The sequence below is a fragment of the Alligator mississippiensis genome, chromosome 2 (genome assembly GCF_030867095.1).
Source record: "Alligator mississippiensis isolate rAllMis1 chromosome 2, rAllMis1, whole genome shotgun sequence".
NCBI lineage: Eukaryota > Metazoa > Chordata > Crocodylia > Alligatoridae > Alligator > Alligator mississippiensis.
The window spans coordinates 172,733,974-172,753,073 of record NC_081825.1 but is presented as its reverse complement, the minus strand read 5'-3'; the positions used below and the strand labels follow the sequence as shown (position 1 = coordinate 172,753,073).

The 19,100-nt window shown below is 51.4% G+C and overlaps 1 protein-coding gene and 1 non-coding gene across 4 annotated transcripts in view; both read right to left on the bottom strand.

Annotated features, from left to right (window-relative positions):
• The window catches only part of SLC43A3 (solute carrier family 43 member 3), a 40,175-nt gene extending 22,281 nt beyond the window's left edge, over positions 1–17,894 (bottom strand). The window contains exon 1 of one of the 3 annotated variants that reach the window (XM_059722439.1): positions 17,808–17,894. The gene's annotated coding sequence lies outside the window, so the exon portion shown is untranslated. Of the gene's footprint in view, positions 1–378; positions 3,528–17,724 lie in introns of those variants that run through there. The other 2 variants (XM_014597151.3, XM_019485796.2) reach the window with 2 other exon arrangements.
• LOC132248966 (U1 spliceosomal RNA) lies at positions 13,907–14,070 on the bottom strand. Its single transcript, XR_009460434.1, has one exon. It is a non-coding gene; the product is annotated as a U1 spliceosomal RNA (small nuclear RNA).
• Positions 17,895–19,100: the final 1,206 nt, after the last annotated feature.

Genomic DNA, 19,100 nt, shown 5'->3' with positions numbered 1-19,100 from the left:
CAAATATGGGCGTGCCCCATGTCAACTATCCGGTACCTTACTGAACAGTCCCTCATTTGATCAGCCCACAGTATAAAAGCTCGTTCAACTTCCGCCCAAGTCGGAGACCTCAGAGAACACCTCAGAGGCAAGTTGGTGGCCTGATCAACCTCCAACGTCTCCCCATCGTTGACCTTCCAGACGTACCCCGTTCCCGTTGCATGCTCGCTGCGTTCACGAATTGTCGACTCGCCGCGTTACGCTATCTGTTACGTTACCTGTTACCTGTTACATTGTCTGTCAAGTTGCCTGTTATCCGTTACCCATTACCCGTAACCAAACAATCGTTCACCACCTACGCCAGTGTTGTCAGAGGCATAAGTAAAATATTCTTGTTACCAATACGCTGTCTTGGCCTTCTCCATCCACTCGCCTGCCTGATGATCCCATTACCGAACCGCTCTTCTGGACCAGCTTGACCGGCTCCCAGAACAGACACCACAATATGAAGGAGTGAAAAAAGCAGGTGTTGAGGAGTCAGAAATGCCAAAGTGGAGTTTTATGATTAGCTAATCCTACGTGGCACAGGACAGGATTTTACCAAGTAAATGATTATGTTGAAGAAGGGGGTTCCTCCCCTACAGTAGCTAATCTGGATTAGCTAATTCAGATCAGAGCAGCTAGCTCTGTGACAAGGAAAAGCAAGTTAGCAGCTGTGGATGGGACCTTGAGGGTCAGCTAGTTCATCAAACCCACAGACGACTATGGCACATGCCCCCCACCCCAGATTGGCCCCCTGACTTGGCAACACTTAGGACAGCAAACCGTGGCACCACAGAGCCGAGTGGAGAGGCTGCGGCTCCTCCCTGTGTTCCAGCTGGTGGTCTCCAGTTTGCCCATCTGGCTGCATTCAGTCTGCGGTGTGCCCCACCAGACTCAGGAGGCACAAGTTACCCATGATCCAACCCCTGCAGGGATGCAGGACATGCTGTTTGTTCCTAACCCATCCCAGACAGGTACCTCTCCAGCTTTTTCTTGGAAACCTCCAAAGAAAGAGACTCCACTATGTCCCCTGGCATCCTAATCACTGTCCTGCCAATTTGGAAGCTCTTTCCAAGATCTAATCTAAATCTGTTTTGCTGCAATTTAAACCCGCTGCCTCCTATCCTGCCCTCTGTGGCAGGGATAGCAGTTTTTCTCCCTCTTCTTCCTGACAGCTTTTCAGACACTCAAAAACTGTTATCATGTCTCCATTTAATCTTTTTTTTTTCTCTAAGCTAAACATCCCTCAGCCTTGCAGGCCTATAAAGCAAGCTAGGAGCAGGAAGAGTTAAAAGCTGGTAAATCTGCAGTTCTTTAGCTGGCTGCAGAGTGCATCAGAACATTTGGAACCTGGCTGAGAACATCCTGAGATGCACAGAATCAGTATGAACTGTCAGAGTGGATAAGAGAACCACATAGGATGGTACAACCAAACCTGGTAGATATCTCAGAAGGTATGCAGGTGCAGGACGTCCTGGACCATCATGGCAGCAGTGACACCCCCTGTTGGCCAAGCTAGCCCGCTTCACCTCAGATCCTCAGGGTACCCTCCATTGTTTGTCTCTCCTGCCACACCTTGATAGATATTTTAGTCCTTAGGGAAGCTGCCCTAAGGACCTGAAATGAAAGTCAGTTCACCTATTCACCACCTTCTGTGCCTGGTTGGCACCAGGCTTGCCCCTCAGGCACTAAATTACCTTAGGGGCTTTAATCATGGCCTCCAGCCTCCCCCATAGCCACACCTATGCCTCACGGGTTGTACACTTCACCAGACTGTATAGGTTTCAGCTCTCTTGGCCTTTATCCTACTGGTTGCTCTGGCTTGGCTTCTGAGGTTCAGCCTGCTTGCGTCTCATTTTCAGGGAGCAGGCTCTGGCCCCCTCAGCCTCAGAGAGCCCTTGTCCCACTTTTGCTCTCCCTTGTGCTCCTCTCCCTGGCAGGGCTCAAAACCTGAAGCATCTCTCAGGCATCCTTGCAAGTCCACCCCTATAGCCACAGTCCAGTTTCTTATATAAAATAAAACCAAAATATCAGCAACCTGCTTCAAATACAACCCTCAAAGCCCCTCTAAGCCATCATATGGCTGCAGAAGCCCCTCTCCCTGGCTCTCTCCTAGCACATACAGTACCTCCATGCCAGCAGCTTTTGCTCCCTGACAGCTTAGGTTGGCAGGAGCTCTTCACCCTGAGTTCAGGGCAACATTGGTTCCTCTGACTCAGGGACCTAGGTTTATATTCCCTGAGCTCCTCCTCTTCTGGTCAGGTATCCTGCTTACCAGCCACAGGTATGTTCCCTAGGCCTATTGAGCAGCTTGCTGCTTTTCTCCTGGCTCAGCTGGAGTTGTTCCCTTGTACCTATCTGGAGCTCAGTTCTATTGTCCTCTTGCTTTGTAGCCTGCTACAAGTAGTTATTGGCAGCCCTTTAACTTCCTACCTGCCTATTCTCCTGCAGCTAGCCCTGGTTCTGCTGCCTGCTCCTGCCCATGGACTTTATGTATAACAGTTTCCACCTTTAAAATGAAAGGAGCCCCTGGCTACCTGTTACAAGAAGAATGCTGTGTTTAAGTAAGTTAATTGTAAGGTGCATGACATCAAATGTGTTTGATCATGTGTTTGCAATGATGCCGGCTTGATGACAGCATTTCAAATGTATAAAAAGAGCGTAACAGAAATATACCTTGAATGTTTGTTTAAACCTGCACTATCCCTTCTGTTAGCCAGTCTGATCACCTGGTTGATAGTATGAATAAAGACTATGCTGAGTTTGTACTCATTTAATAGCTGCTGTGTGCTTACTGGAACCATATTACAGTAGGATCTAGCAGGTCCTAGGAGACAACAAGAAACCTTTCCTTGTGTGCCTGCTTTCCAGCTCCTTTGTTATCTTCGTCACCGGCCTCTAGATCCTCTTCAGTTTCTCTACATCATGCTTGAACTGCAGTGCCCAGAACTGCAAGCAATACTCCAGCTGAAGCCTAAAGAGGGTAAAACTGTGCAGGGGAGGTGACGCATGACTAGTACAACAGCATACCTCCTCACTTTCTGAGCGGGGAACTCAAGCTCATAGCTGAGTTCATTATACCACTAAAAGGCTGTTCATTGTGTGTCTGCTCCAGATTTACACCAGAGCAAGGTAAAATTATCCTGATGTAAATATGTCATGTGTCCACACCCAGAGTTAATTAACAGGATTAGCCATCGGTCACCTGGAACACTTTACAGTGTAAACACTGTGAGATGAATTGTCCAGTATAAGCAGGACTGGAGCCTGCTCCACGTAGAGCAGTCCAAGAGACTCCAGTGCTTTCTACCCATTCAAAAAAGCTGTTATGGGCTACAAAGTGTGACATCATCAGCATAGGGCAGGGCTCATGTTCTCAAGCTCCATTCTGATTGGGTCTTTCAGATTATATTGTAACTGACGTCTGATTCCCAGTGGTAGAAGGCAAATTATAGGAAAATAAATCCATTAATGGGTCACAGGCTGGAGAACTGGGAGCTGCCACTGAACCATCAACAGCATGAGAGTTACTGCCAAGAATGCTGCAAGGCATGCCCACCCTATGCACATCCCCAGCCCTCCCCACACACACCCTCCCCCACCCCTGCCAGCTCTGAGTCACTCAGGAAACATCTGGGGAAGTGTAAGGAAAGCAGAAATCTAAGTTGGTCCTCTCCCCTGCATGCACAGGCTTGCACACACATGCAATCAGGCATGCGCACTCCCCCATGCTCATAGACACATACGCACACCTGCCTTAAAACTGCCCTGCAGTCGGCATACACACACACACACTCAAACACATGCACATATGTATACACACACTCTCAGGTATATATACATGTGTACACACACCTACAATCATGTACACACATGCACATATGTAAACATGCACATTATCAGGTATATATACGTGTGCACACATTCAAATGCATGCACATGTGTAAACACCTATATATCTATATCTATCTATCTATACACACACACATGCACACACACATATATATGCTCAAACACATGTACACATATATCCACCCAAGCACATGATGCACGCACATACAGAAACCTGTCCTATTCACATTGGCAATAACTCCGAATGGCAATAACTACTTCCAAGGAAGAGACGGATTGGACCAGGATACAGAATAGAGGAAACAGGGCAGGATGGGAGCTAATGGATGAAGAGTGACAGTAGACAGTGGTAACCAGTGAACAGAACACTAAGCAAAGGCTCCAGCACAGCCAATGGGCAGGTACTAGCTGACTTTAAGCAAGCCACTTTCCTCCCCATGCCTCATTTTCCCCATTTGCAAAGCAGGGGAAATGCCCCAGACCTCCTTGTGCCATGGACTTTGAAATCAAGAAGTAGGAAGTGCCATGGAAGAGCAGGGGGCACTAGTATCAGGGGAAAGGATGTAAACGAGCTGTACTCTCTACTGTGGCACTCATCTCCTTTTGGGCCACTTGCCTTGTGAGATAATGGATACCATAAGTTGGGGAAAAGCACAGAAGGAAGGACAAGAAGCTACCATGGTGCATTGTCTTCCTTCCCACATAATGAGTCTCCCAGGTAAAATCCATCCCCTGCTAGTTCTACAGCTGCCTCTGATGCCTTTGTCCTCTCAACTCCAGGCCTGGGATGGCCTCAGCCTCATCACTGCACAGGAAGTAAACACCTAGCAAAGTTCAGGTATCAGACCAGGACCTCACATCAAGCAGCCCCTACAACAGCCCCAGAATCCAGAACAAGCTTGCCAGCTTCCTTCCTTCTTAAACCATTTCCCCCAAACTCTAGTGGTGCATAGTCTGTTCTGACCACTGTACGTCCAGTTAGACAACGTCAGATCCCAACTGTGGCAAATGTGCCCTTGCTCCCCTGGAATCAAGGGGCACTTTTACACATGCTCTTCCGGTGGTGCTTTAATTAGAGCAGCTCTGAGAGCTGCTCTAATTAAAATGCCACAACATCTCGTGTATCAGCATCCTTGCACCTAGAAATGGTGGTGGGGGCTTTAGTTCAAGCATCCCCGCTGCCATTTTTAAGCGCGGGGATGCTGATACACAAAATGCAAGAGGCTGCTGGAGCACAATAATTACCATGCTCCAGCAGACTGAATTGAGTCTGCTCCAAGGCGCTGTAATTATAGCGCGTTGGAACAGCCTCTGCACTGGTGTACAAGCACCCAAAGGACCCAGTTTACACCCATCCATGCCCTGCCCTGTCACATCCCAGGCCTGAAATCCCCCAGCAGACAGACCTGGCTTAGGCAGGAACTGGGAGGATGGGGGAGAGCTGGGACAGGGACAGGGCTAGCTGCTTATACAGCCCCTGTTGATGCCTGGTGCCAGCCATGCTTCCCTCTCAGCAGGGTGCTGCAGTTAGGACAACACTGAGCGCCCAGACAGAGAGCACTCTGTTTCCACAGTGCTCAAAGCCTGCATCCTTTCCGTTACCACAGTGCCTGAAGGCTGCATCTGTCTCAAACACAGAGACACAGTTCCCCACTCTCCCCCACCTCCCTCTTCTGCACAATAGATTTCCTCTCCACAGCAGAAGCCTCTGGCCCCCAGGAATGAACAAAGCCCTCCAACTCCCTCTCTGGGGTATACAAACAGTGTTATCTGTTAAACTAGAAATACTGAGGCACACAGTGGCAGGGGGGACTCCCCTGACATCACTCAGACACTCCATGGCCAATCTCATGGGCAGCACTGAGGCCCCCTAGTCTTGCCAATAGATCACACTTGCCCCCACCCCAGATAATGACCTCAAGGTCTGTCATCTTTCCAACCCAGACAAAGACCCTCCAAGCACTGCACTTACCCTCTTACACCTGCAGTGTGGGCACAATTACTCATTAATTTACCCCAGATTTTCCTCTGATAAAGTGCGGACACACCAGCTCTCCTAAACCAGCTGTCCACAGTAGGTGTTATTACAGCATCTAGCCATTAGGTGGCAGGAGAGCCAGTTTCCATTGATCAAACACCTCCCCCTGGATGAAACTCATTAGGGCAGGGAGGGCAATTATTTTGGGCAGAGGGCCACTTACTGAGTTTTGGCAAGCCATCAAGAGCTGCATGACAGCCAGCCCAGGGCAGATAAATATTAATTTTCTAAATTTTTTAGGGGCCCCACGGACCCGATAGAATGGCCTGGTGGGCCACATCTGGCCCCGGGGCTGCATTTTGCTCACCCCCACATTAGGGGGAGGGAGGGCACATAGCCAGTACGCTGAAGTAGTTTACACCACTGCATTCCTCACTTTCCAAAGGTTCATCACCCTCCAGAGTGGAGTGAGTTATACCGGAGTAAGACTATGCACTCCCCAAAGTAAAGTCAGACTACTCCAGAGTAGCCCAGAGAGGCCTTGGGTCCTCCACGATCCACTGGCTGGAAAATTGGCTCCGGAGTTGGACCCAGAGGGTAGTAATTGATGGAAGTCACTCATCGTGGTGTCCTGTGACCAGTGGGGTCCCCCAGGGCTCTGTCCTTGGACCCATACTGTTCAACATCTTCATTAATGATGTGGACACTGGAGTCAGAAGCGGACTGACCAAGTTCGCCGATGACACCAAACTTTGGGGCAAAGCATCCACACCAGAAGACAGGCGGGTGATCCAGGCTGACCTGGACAGGCTCAGCAAGTGGGCGGATGAGAATCTGATGGTGTTCAACGCCAATAAATGCAAGGTTCTCCACCTTGGGAAGAAAAACCCGCAGCATCCTTATAGGCTCGGCACTGCTATGTTGGCTAGCACTATGCAAGAAAGAGACTTGGGGGTCATCATTGACCACAAGATGAACATGAGCCTGCAATACAATGCAGCGGCTAGTAAAGCGACCAAAACACTGGCTTGCATCCATAGATGCTTCTCAAGCAAATCCCGGGACGTCATTCTCCCCCTGTACTCGGCCTTAGTGAGGCCGCAGCTGGAGTACTGCGTCCAGTTTTGGGCTCCACAATTCAAAAAGGATGTGGAGAAGCTTGAGAGAGTCCAGAGAAGAGCCACGCGCATGATCAGAGGTCAGGGAAGCAGACCCTACGATGACAGGCTGAGAGCCCTGGGGCTCTTTAGCCTGGAAAAGCGCAGGCTCAGGGGTGATCTGATGGCCACCTACAAGTTTATCAGGGGTGACCACCAGTATCTGGGGGAACGTTTGTTCACCAGAGCGCCCCAAGGGATGATGAGGTCGAATGATCACAAACTACTTCAAGATCGTTTCAGGCTGGACATAAGGAAGAATTTCTTTACTGTCAGAGCCCCCAAGGTCTGGAACAGCCTGCCACCGGAGGTGGTTCAAGCACCTTCATTGAACACCTTCAAGATGAAACTGGATGCTTATCTTGCTGGGATCCTATGACCCCAGCTGACTTCCTGCCCTTTGGGCAGGGGGCTGGACTCGATGATCTTCCGAGGTCCCTTCCAGCCCTAATGTCTATGAAATCTATGAAATCTATGAAAAGGGCCCTTCCAGACTCTTTGTCGTATGTAGACATTCTGTTGCGAAGCAAAAGCAACTTCATGCCAGACTAACCACTCCACCTCCTGAATAAAGTCCCTGAATACAATTCCTGAACAGAGTATCCATGCACAAAACAGACATCTGGAAGGAACCATACTCTGTTGTAGCTTTGGCCATGAAGGTGAGAGCAGCTCCCTGAGCTTGCAAAAGACTGCAGGGGAAGACTAAGGTAACCAAGATCAGACAGTGACCAGGAACATGTGGGAACCAAAACTCATAAGCTCAGCAGAGCAACAGCATCCAATTTAGTTGGTGCAGACAGTGGCACTAGCACCTTGAGATGGCTGGGGAAACAAGGCAAGATGGAGGCAAAGGGGCAAAACCTACAGTGAGAGGAACGGCTGGAAGAACCAAATCACAGGGATCAGCATGACATTGAGATGGGATCATGCCATAATGGGCCTATTGCTCCAAGGATCCTGAATCTATTGACTCATGGGTCTGCTGAAGGTTGCGAGGGGCCAGGAGTGAGGGAAGGGGGAGGAGGGGGAGGGGGAGAAGCTGTGCACAGAACTGTGGGGCCAATGACAAGAGAGGGAGGTGCTCAAACAGAGCTGCGGGACCATGATAAGGGCAGCAAATATGCAGCACCAAAGGGTAGGAGAGCCAGGGACGCCCTGGAAATGTCCGGGGGTGAGGGGTGAAGCAGGGGTCCTTGGTAAATACTTAACCAGAGAGCAATCTGAAGTCTGCAAACATGTGTGACTGCACAGTGACATCGGATGGACGGAAGGATGCAAGCACTCAGGCAGATGGACAAATAGACAGGAAGACAGACAGAGGGGCAGACAGATGGAATGACAGACAGAGGGCCAGACAGGCTGACAGTAAGGAGAACTAGTAGCCCTGCCTGCAGCGGAAATAGTCCAATATGTACCTGTATTGTACCTCTGCAATTCTAACCAGCCAAACTGAAATTTCCCGTATGGGGGCTCTGCCTTGGGCTCCACTCGTTTGGCTAATGCAGCGCATCTATTTCTGAGAATCAGATTCAAGGCAGATCTGGCCAGTTACCACATTTAGAGACTTCTCTGCAAGCTTTTCCTCCAAACACCCCAGCGCTCCCAAGCCTCCAATATCACCTCAAATGTGCAAATACAGTCTTCGGATGCCTGAGGAAATGAATGTTCAAAGACGATGACATCAATTTCAAAACCAAGCTCATGTTTTATCAAGCAGTCGTGACCCCTACCTTACTGTATAGAGCTGAGACATAGACAACATACAGGAGACACCTCAAGTTGCTGGAGAAGTATCATCAATGCTGCAGAAGATACTGAATCCAGTGGAAAGACAGACACACCAGCATTAGCATCCTCTTGCAAGCAAACACCACAAGCACTGAGGTGATGATCATCCAACTTCGCTGGGCCAGCTATGTTATCTGGATGTCCTACTCCAGATTCCCAAAGCCAGTTTTTTTCTCCCAGCTCAGGCAAGGCTTATGCTCAAGAGGTGGGCAGAGAAAGCACTTCAAGGATGTCCTCAAAGGTAATTTGAAAAAATGCAACATTGGCATTAACTCATGGGAGACTATAGCCCAGGACTTCCCCAAATGGAGGAAAAGTCTATTGCAAGTACTTTGAAACTTCGCAATGACAGGAGGAGACAGAAAAGCAGGAGTGGAAGAAACAGCGTGTCATGGACCAAATCAAGAATCCAGCGTCCCTAAGTTGCAAGAGGGTCTGTTGATCCCGGATCAGCCTCATCAGTCCTCTTCAAACCCACTGGCCACATCTATATGAGACATTTAATGCCCATGGACAGTGCTAATACGCTACTGCACAATATTGTTAAGTTACTGCGCAGTAGCATCACTAAAATGGCGTTCGCTGATGATACCTGTAGTTACCACGCATTCACTTAGTACTTCATTTAGCAGGTACTAAATTAAATGCATGGTAAGTACTGCATATTAATGAGTGTGTAGACACGGCCACAGCTAAAGCAGTCATGGAAGATGAACAGCCTCGACTGCAAGGGATTGCCGATGATAATGATGATGACTCCCAAGCATCAAAGGGGTTTGAAATGGAGGCACCCTGAGGGCAGAGCTGGGCTTTCCAGGCAACAGTGCTGAAACATGGCCAAATTACAAAACCAAGGGGGGAAGAAATCAATCCAGGTGTCTCTTGATCCCGAAGCTGTTCGCTTGAGTCTGCACTGAGCATGCTTTGTTCTAGGGCTACAGGTGGACTCTGCAAATGGTCTTCCTGGTTGGGGGGGAGGGGGTTGGTGTTGGGTTGGGTTGGGTTGCTGTGGTGCTGAGCACTGGCATGGAGGGGAGAGCACCACTCTCCTCCAGCCTCTTAGTGCCCTCCCTAGCATGCAGCCAGGGGTCAGTGTGACTTCAGTGCAGGGCTTGGGGTGGGGACCAAAGGGAAGTGGGGTAGGAAGGGTCTGTAATCCAAACAGCACATGCTAAAGCACATAACCCCTCCAGAGCCTGGGGCTGAAACCAGTAGTCCTGAGTCTCAGTACTCCACTGTCAGCCAGCAGACCATTGATTGTTTCCACCTACCCCGCTAGTAGCAGGTCCTTTGGGCACAGGTGGCAGAGGTCTGTGGGGTTTTATTTTTTCCCCAATGTTTAAGGTTTTAAAAAACTTAGGAAATTACATTTTTTTTAAACCCCAATTCAATATACCATCAAGGTAGTAAGGCCAGCTGCTTAGAAATGGGGCAGAAATAGGATTCAGATTGCCTGAGAAACCATCCTTCATTCCCCACCTCTACACACATGATGCTTGCTACTGTCTTAAATTACAGGCTTATCTGTGTTTTCTCCATAGGAGCCCTACTTCATTCAGCTCACAACATGAGCTCACCCCAGAGACATGGCAGGGTTATGCAGCAAATGACACCCAAGTAGATGGTGTGCCCCACCTCCAGGGAGGCATGCTGGCAGCAAGGACTTCACACATCTGCCCAAACCCCCGAGAGCCCTGTTGGATCCTGAGGGGAAAGGGTGGAGAATGCCAAGAGATCGGGGAAACTTACCGGTGAGGGAGAGCAAGCCCAGAGTGGTGCAGTCTGCGGCGCCACAGCACTGCTTTTTAAGCAGGCTGTTGGTCCGGCTTGGTGGTGCCTAGCTGATGATGTCAGCCCCAGGCACCGCTGTGGGGGATTTAAAAGGCACATATGGTGCCAAAGAGATGGGGGAAGAGGTAGGGAGCCAACACTGGGCAGACTGAGCATGGGTGCAGGAGATGCCATGGGGCATCAAAACTGCAGGGTACCCTAAGCTGCTGAGATAGGAACAGGAGAACAGGAGATGCTCCTGTTTTACTTCTTATCCTCCCCCATGTCCCTTGCATCCACCTGGAAGGGAAACCTAGAAGGGAGGTAGTCTGCTGGGGTTTCTCTCAGCTTTTCAAAGACAGCCCCTTTCTCATTTTCTTTTTCTTTTGCCCTTGGCTTTTTGTTTGGAGCCCTGTTGGGTCAAGAAGGAAGGGCTACTTCCTGGTAGGGGAAGGCTCAGATTTGTGAGCTCAGAGATAAGGATTGATGTCAATCAATGAGGAAAACACCAGGCACACCTTTGCCATACCCTGAGTTAGCCCAGTAGAGGGCTGGACATCGGAGCTCCAGTCAGCGAGAGATGAACAGGGCTGGAGAGCCAGAGCAGTTACTGCAGATCGCAAAGAATTGACATCAACAGTTGGTGAGTGGACAGGGTGTAAGGCCAAGTCAGCCATGACTGTACCGTGAATACACCTATAGGGGCCCACTGATTATATCATGGGAACCCTCCCCCCTTTTTTTCTTTTGTATATCATTAAGACGTGGCAGGAGAGTTGGGGAAGGGCCCTGCTCAGGGCACTCACATGGTCATTCACCAGCCAAGCTGCAGAGTGACACCTCATCAGTGACTCTGTGGTTCTCAACGCCATAGGATGAGATTACTCCACAGATGCTAACAAATTTATCTTCTCATTGCCCCTGGGAGGTGACAAGGTAACCTTACCCCTGCTGGCACGGAGATCAGAGGCAAAAAGGTCACAAGTGCCCATGAATTTTTCTGTGATCTGAGGTATTTCTCAAGTCCTGTGTGTGCTAAAGCCCTAGCTCAATGGGCTTTTAAGCAACATATCCAACATCACACAGGAGCTCTGTGGCAGAGGCCAGGGGCAGAACCTGACTCTCCAAGACAGCATCAACTTCCTTCCGTGAATGAGGCGGGCAGAGACTTTCCTTCTCTCCCCGCCTCATTCACCGTACAGTCGCAGCTGACTTGGGGTTCCACCTCCCCTGGGGCTGATGTCCTCAGCCAGGAACCACCAAGCCGGACCAACAGCACGCTTAAAAAGCAGTGCTGTGGCACTACGCACTGCACTGCTCTGGGCTCACTCTCCCTCACTGGTAAGTTTCCTCTATCCCCTGGCATTCTCCACCCTTTCCCCTCAGGATCCAACAGGGCTCTCAGGGGTTTGGGCAGATGTGTGAGGTCCTTGCCGCCACATGAGGAAATTCTGATTCCTGTCTTCCAAGCAGGAAACTGAAAAGTGCACTGCACAGACTGTGGAATAAGCTCCCTCCAGAGGTGGTGCAATCACCCACCCTGGAAATCTTCAAGAGGAGACTGGATGGTCACTATGCTGGGGTCACCTGACCCCAGTTGTCTTTCCTGCCTGGTGCAGGGGGGCTGAACCTAATGATCTTGTGACATCCCTTCCAGCCCCTTACAATCTATGAATCACTCACCATGCAGACTGAATAAGCCGGGGCTCCTGCAGCGGAAGGAAGTGCTATCTGTTCCTGTGAGTAAAAGCTGTGGCAGAATAAGCACACGCACAGGGGTTCTCCCCAGCTCTCAAGTGCTTGATATTGCAACCATGATATTTTGCCCACTTTGTTCAGATGAACAGATGGACAGACAAACAGGCGTGCTTATGGATTGAAAGACCAAACAAACAAGATTTCTTCTCCCTGATAATTTGGACATTTAGCAAATAATAAAGCGCTTGTCAAAGAAACTGCTGACAAAGGATAAGGCAGAATATTTCTTGTGCAAAATATAATAACCTATTGTACTCAAACATACTCAACACTCAAACAGCCAGTGGATATACAGGGAATGTCTATCGTCAAATGTTAGAGTGTAAACACAATGTGAGTGGCCCCAGGACACAGCGTACCCATACCTTTCACATTCAAGGTCTCTCTCCCTCTCAAATGGTTTGTCCAGTAACGGATCCAGAAGTACAAAAGAGGGCATTTGTGGCTTCTAGCCAGGAGCTCACACTATGCAGTTACATTTATACAATTGAGAAGTTTTACACAATTGAGAAGAGGATGATGCTAAGTGGCTGGAAGTTTACCTTTGCGCAACACTACTCCAAATTAAGCATTGGGAAGACAGTGGCTGAGAGGTATTATAGCACAAAGCCTTGAAAACTGTCTTTGGCCAGGGGAGACAAGGATTTCTTAGTGTGATATCTTTTATTAGCCCAGCTACATAGTTGATCCAAAGTTAGACAAGCTTTCAGACGCAAGAATCAAAGCAGCAACACAAGTTCCACTGAGAGAGACTTGGGCCTAATCTACACAACAAGCTGCAGTCACTTTAACTACAGAGGGCGCATCTACATGAGACGCTCAATGTGCAGTACCCTAATAACACTGCACAGTAGCGTGCCAGGCAAAAACTCTGCTAATAGGCAACTGCTCAGTAAGCATCACTAAAAAGCGTGTGCTGGCGCTACTGCACAGTAACTGTAGTTATTGTGCATTTAGTTAATACTTCATTAAGCAAGCTTATCACTGAGCATTAATGAAGGTACAGACATGCCTAGGGGCTGCAGCAACTCCCCTAAGCAGCAGAGGTCCTCTTCTGTCTCAGAGCTGTGCCCATCTCAGTGGCACAGGGCACAATCTGTTTCCCCTGCCAGTCAGCAGATCTTCATGGGGTAGCCAAAGCCCATTTGCTGAGCTCACCACCACGTAATCACAGAAAGACAGGCCTCAGCACAATGCAAACAGGCAATCTTGAATGCACTGAACAGCACATGATAGCACAGGCAGACCTTGCAATGTAACAAAGCCCCAGTAGTCTCTTTAGCAATTACTGTACATTATGGTCACCTTCCCTAGCTTTTTTGTTTGCTTGTTTAAGGGCCAAATCAGTTCCAAATTCTATTGGGCAAAGCCCAAAAGTCAAGTTCCAGGTTTTGATTGAGCAGAGCTCAATCATTCAAGTCCGTGTGGCTCTACCACTGGGCAAGTATCCTCCTTCCCAGACTCAGTCTGGGGGCGGGAAGACATCCTATGTGCAAGCCCAGGGGCAGAGCCCCTAGAGTTCAGATGCCCCCTTGCCTTGCTTGCTCTTAGCCCAAAGGCCAGAGAGCAAGCCAGGGGGAAGCAAGAAAATCTTTGCCACAAAATTGTGCAGTCAAGTTTCCTGCATTTGGGGAAACTAGCAGGGGTCCGCACACCCAGAGTACAAGGGACAGGCCTCAACTTGGGAAAACCACCTCTACAAGAGATCTGGTGATCATGGTATTTCCCCTGCTAGGTAAGTATCTTTTCTAGGTATCTGATCTGAGCTAAAAGGCCAAGAAGCACAAACTATATGACCCCCTACTTTACAGGTGAAAGAACTGAGGCACAGGCTACTAAATACTATTGCTCCCCAAGGTTAAAGATAACAGCTGAACTGGGACTACTAGGACCCATATCTTCCGAGTCATAGCTCAGTGACCAATCCTCCACCCTACAAAGCCTTCCCATAGGATGCCGCTGATCTTCTTTGTTCTATCACTAACATAGAGTTGGGCAGGTTGGCCAGACATCTGCTCTGGCCTACAAAGGCAAAAATCATCTGTGCCCCAGGCAGCAGGTCTGTCATGTTCCTTGTCATTCTGTAACCACAACTGGGGTTGAGAGAATAAATAGCTCTGTGTCTGGTGAAGGACTTTCCTGTTTGCTGGCTCAGAAATTAGAATCCTTGTGATCCGGTGACGAAGATGTGGGGAAACAATCTGCCTGACGGGTAACCAAAAAGAAACAAAGGGCTGTGTAATGGTCCTGCCTCTCTGTGGCCTGGTGTGGGTTGACCTGCTCCTGCTTCTCAACCGTTGATTTCTGTGCCTAGTCCTGAAAGCTGTTTCAACAGTGCTACACTGAATTGCAGAGGTGGGCTGCACCCAACCCTCCCCACCTTTGTCCCACAGTCAAGTCAGGCCACATTCTGGGTCCATGAAGCCCTGTGATTCACTGCCCAGAGGCTGTGTTAATAACTGCGGCTTTGATTATGAGTGGGAACTGACACCTAGAACCAGCGGGTAGATGTTGCCTGGAGCTTATCGGAGGGGCGGGGGAATTCACAGACTGGGGGAGATGGACCCAGAGCAGCAGGGATGAAAGACAGGGGAATTCAAAGCAGTGGTGTGAACTGGGTGGAGATTCACACTGTGGGTGGCCATTGGCATGGGTTGCTAATCTGCACCCGCACAGGTGAGTGCCAACAGACACAGGTTCCTCGCAGGCTGCACTGTGCTGCCCACAAACAGCCATGGCACTTTGGAGACTGTGCATCATCTAGGGATGAGACTCATATACCTCAGTGTGTATCCAGAGAGGGGAAGACCCCTCAGAAGCCCTGGGGGATTTATACCACTGGATCTAACACGGGACTCCCCACAAGGATTGGCAGCTCTTACACCCCCTCCCCCTAGTTGTGGCCCCTCCTCTCCCATTTCAGGAGAATTCCACACCACGGGCAGCAATCGGCTCCATAGGAGCACAGAAACCCAGGCACTGCAGCTCCTAGCAAGGAAGGCAAAACCCAGGGCTGGGCACCTTGGCTCCAAAATAGGGTGTGGGGAATGCTGGGGCTCAACCCACCTGGCTGCCCCCTCAGGCACTGCCTGGAGCCAGCCAGCAGGGCACATGGAGCACAAGGCTAGGTCTTGCATCCAGGCCACCCTTTAAATGCCTTGCAAAAGGCACAGGAGCCATTGCCTTGAACCCTCTTCCAGGAAAAGCAGCTCCTTAGCCTTAGAGGCCTAACTAGAGTTCCTACAGAGGCAGCAGCCCAGTGGCTAACAGAGTCACCTATGATATCAGGGGGGTGTTGGTTCAATTCCTATCTCTACCTGAGAAGACCTTCTTCCTCCCCACATCTGAAACAGCCCTAGGGGTGAGAACAGTGCTCTGAAATAGAGAGGGGCACTAAGCTAGAAACCTCCTAGCAGAGGAAGGAAGTGATCCAGCATACCCCAGTAAAAAAACTCCACCTGTCAAGCTGCCCTGTGTGAAAGGAGAGGGGCACCACTACCACCATCCATGCTTAGGCCTAATTGTGTGCGTGTGAGCCAGATTGCCCCTGAGAATACCTGCCACCAGGCCTGGGCCCTGGAAAGAAGAGCACCTAGTTTCTGGATCTTATGCATGAGTTGAGTACTGAAGTGCTTCTGGGCAGGGAAGAAAAAAAACTTTGAAATACCTGGCAACTTTGAAGCCCATGTCTGTAGTACACAGGGATGTTATGCATCTTTAGGTTGGGCACTAGTACAGACAGCCTATGTCAGCAGCACAGCTTTGAATTTTGAGTCTGGGGTCAGGCCCAGGCATCATCTCAGCCACTCTTAAGGATGGAGAACAACTCAGCCAGCATACAGGCCTGTGACTCACCGAAGGGTGGCCTTTGGCATTGTTCAGCAGGGATACAGGGCCTTTCTGTTTTACTTTTTTTATTAGGGGTCCTTGGAATTTCAGGGTTGTGTTTGTTGGGAGGTTTGGAAAGGGCTAGCTGTTTGCTGGGGTGGGAAGTGTTAGTGCAGCCCCTCTTTAAGGCTTGGGTATGGCTTGGAGAGGACCTTAGGGAGATGGAGGGATCTTACCTGCAGAGGTAGTGGTGGTAATGGTAAGTGTGGGAGGGTCAGTGGGGCTGAGGAAGGAGGTTTTCTTCTGTCTGTATGTGAGCGGCAGCTGTGAGTGCGGTTGGGATTAGCAAGGGGGCTTGCCTGTGTGGGGGTTCAGGCAGGGAGGCAGTGGCTGGTGGGGAAGCTGGAGTTCTCAAGTGTTGGGGTGTTGTTTGGGAAATCCTGTCTATGGGTTGCTTCTTTATTATAAGCCACTCTGATAAATCCAATCAATTAATCAATCCAGGCCCTCCAGTCCTCTCCCAGACTCAGCTGCAGTAGCCAGAAGCTCTGACCATGCTCTCTGCTCAATGACCTCTGCGGGAGCAGAGCAGTGGTGCCAAGATCTGCAGGAATCAGGATGAGTAGGATAAGGCACGCAAAAGTCCTGGCCCCAACAAGTCTACCAGGCTCATGGAGGAGAAACATGGAGACAAAGGGAGTTAAGATGCTTGGATCCTAAATCTCTTTGGTTCCATGGAAAGCCGCAGGCTGGAGAAGTCCTGGGGTGTCTGTAGTGAAGCTTTACACACACACACACACACACACACACACACACACACACACACACACACACACACACACACACACACACACACACACACACACACACACCATGCTTCCAGCCTTCAGACAGGGATAAACCAGAGGAGAGATCTTAGAAGCTGCTGCCTTCCAGAGACAGACCCCTCCCCCAACCAGCGAAAAGCCACGATTGCTCAGCTCTCCTGCTTTCCCACAGCAGCCTGGGCCGCATCCTGTCCAAAGGCCTTCCACAGCTCCCTGCTCCTGGCTCCCAGGCCCTTCCCCCCAGCACGGTTACTGGGAGAGAGATGCCCTTCCCAGTGCCATGCACCCACACGCAGCTGAGCCTGGCAGGGACCTGGGGTCACAAGTGGCGTGTGATGGAGTCTGCCTCCAGATCACTTCCCTCCGCCTAAGAGCCTGGGCAGCCGCGCTTTTGGGGAAAGCTGCCCCTGGGGAACAGCCTCTGCCTGCTCCCTGGGTCGGACCCCGGCTGGCTCAGACGCCGGCACGGCGGAGGGGTCCCCCGCAACCCCCGCTGCAGAGGGCAGGGCAGGAGCCAGGACCCAGCCCCCCTCCCTCCCCCTGCTACACGGGCTGGCTGCCGGGGGTCGGGGGGAGGCTGCAGGTGAGCGCCTGCCAGCGCTCCGGGCCAGGCTCGGCTCCGGGGCACGGGCGCCCGGGCACGGCGGAGCCGTGGGAGCAGCGGCGCCCCGCCCCGCCCCGCCCCGCCCACGCGGGCTCCCCGCCACGGGGCCCGGGCACCCTCCCGCCCAGCCCCACTCACCACCCGCCTCACGCCGGGGCCGTCGCTCTTGCCATTGCCGCCCGCACAGCCTGACGTCAGGCGCCGGCCCCCACGCTTCTCACCCGGCTACAGCATCCCAGGCCGGAGGGCGAGCCGGGCTGAGCCGCCAGAGGGCGCCCCCCACCGCCTCGTGGCCGCTCCGAGGCCCCGCGCTGCTAACCTGCTCGGCCCCGCCCCGCACTGGCGTGTGATCGCGTCTTACCCCCGCGAGGTCACCTCCGCCTGCACGCCCCGGCCCGGCCCGGCCCCGCCCCGGCTGCTCCTCTCCGCGGCTCCAGCCCGTGCGCCGCCCGCCCGCTTCCTCCTGCTCACACCTCTGCCTCGCGCCCCTTGCCATTCCTCTGCTCTGTCCCCTCCCCGCGTGCTGATCCGCCGGGCTCGCCCTTCATCTCTCCCTGGAGCCCACCCCGCCAGCCTCTGTGGCCTGTCTTTCTCTCTCCCGTCAGCCCTATCAGCCCATAGACCTCTGGCCCCTGCCCCGAACCCTCTCCCAGCTCCACCCAGCTCTCTGTCTTGCTCTCTGTCTCTGCCGGGAGTGTCCCTCTACACTGCCCTCCCCGGGCCAAGTGAATAGTGCAAGGAGCTGGATTGGGTCCTCAGGCTGACCCCACGTGCCAAATCCAGTGTGCAGGGCCAGCCTGGTGTGGGCACTGCAAGCAGGTGGGGTCCCAGACTGGCCTGGCACAGGTGTGCTGTGCAGCACGTGTACTGTACTGGCCCTGTGCTGCATGCAGTACACATCCCAGACCGGCCAGAGTGGGTGCTGTCTGCAACACACGTCCCGGAGCAGCCACCATATGCACTGCATGGCATGGACTAGCTGGAGTGGGTGCCATTTGCAGCACACATCCTAGATCAGCCAGAGTGGGCACTGTATGCAGCATGTGTCCTGAATTGGCCAAATGGATAATTGTGTCCCAGGGTGTGTATGCCAGGCAGACAGATCATATGTGGTACAGACCAGGGGTATCAAAGATACAGCCAGCTCTGACCTGTGAAGTCCCATCAACTGGCCTGAAGTGGACCCACACACTGCATAAAATGATTACCTGCCTTGGCCTCACACATTACATGCAGCACACAGGGCTGATCCAGCAGGCAGCATCCCCCCCTAAGCTGGGTTGTGGAGACTGTATGAGTGTAATAAGGACATGAGCTCCTATGTCTCCCTAACCCCCTACTCTTTATGAGACGATTTAACCTAGTTTGGGAAATTTCTCACTCAGGTCCTGCATGGGATGAGTATGAGGGAAGGAGCAGAGGCTGCAAGGGGTGGGGGACACAGCAGAGGAATGGGAGAAGGAGAAGGGAGTGTGATGTTTTTTGAAGACTGATGGAGCGGACTGGGCCCTGAT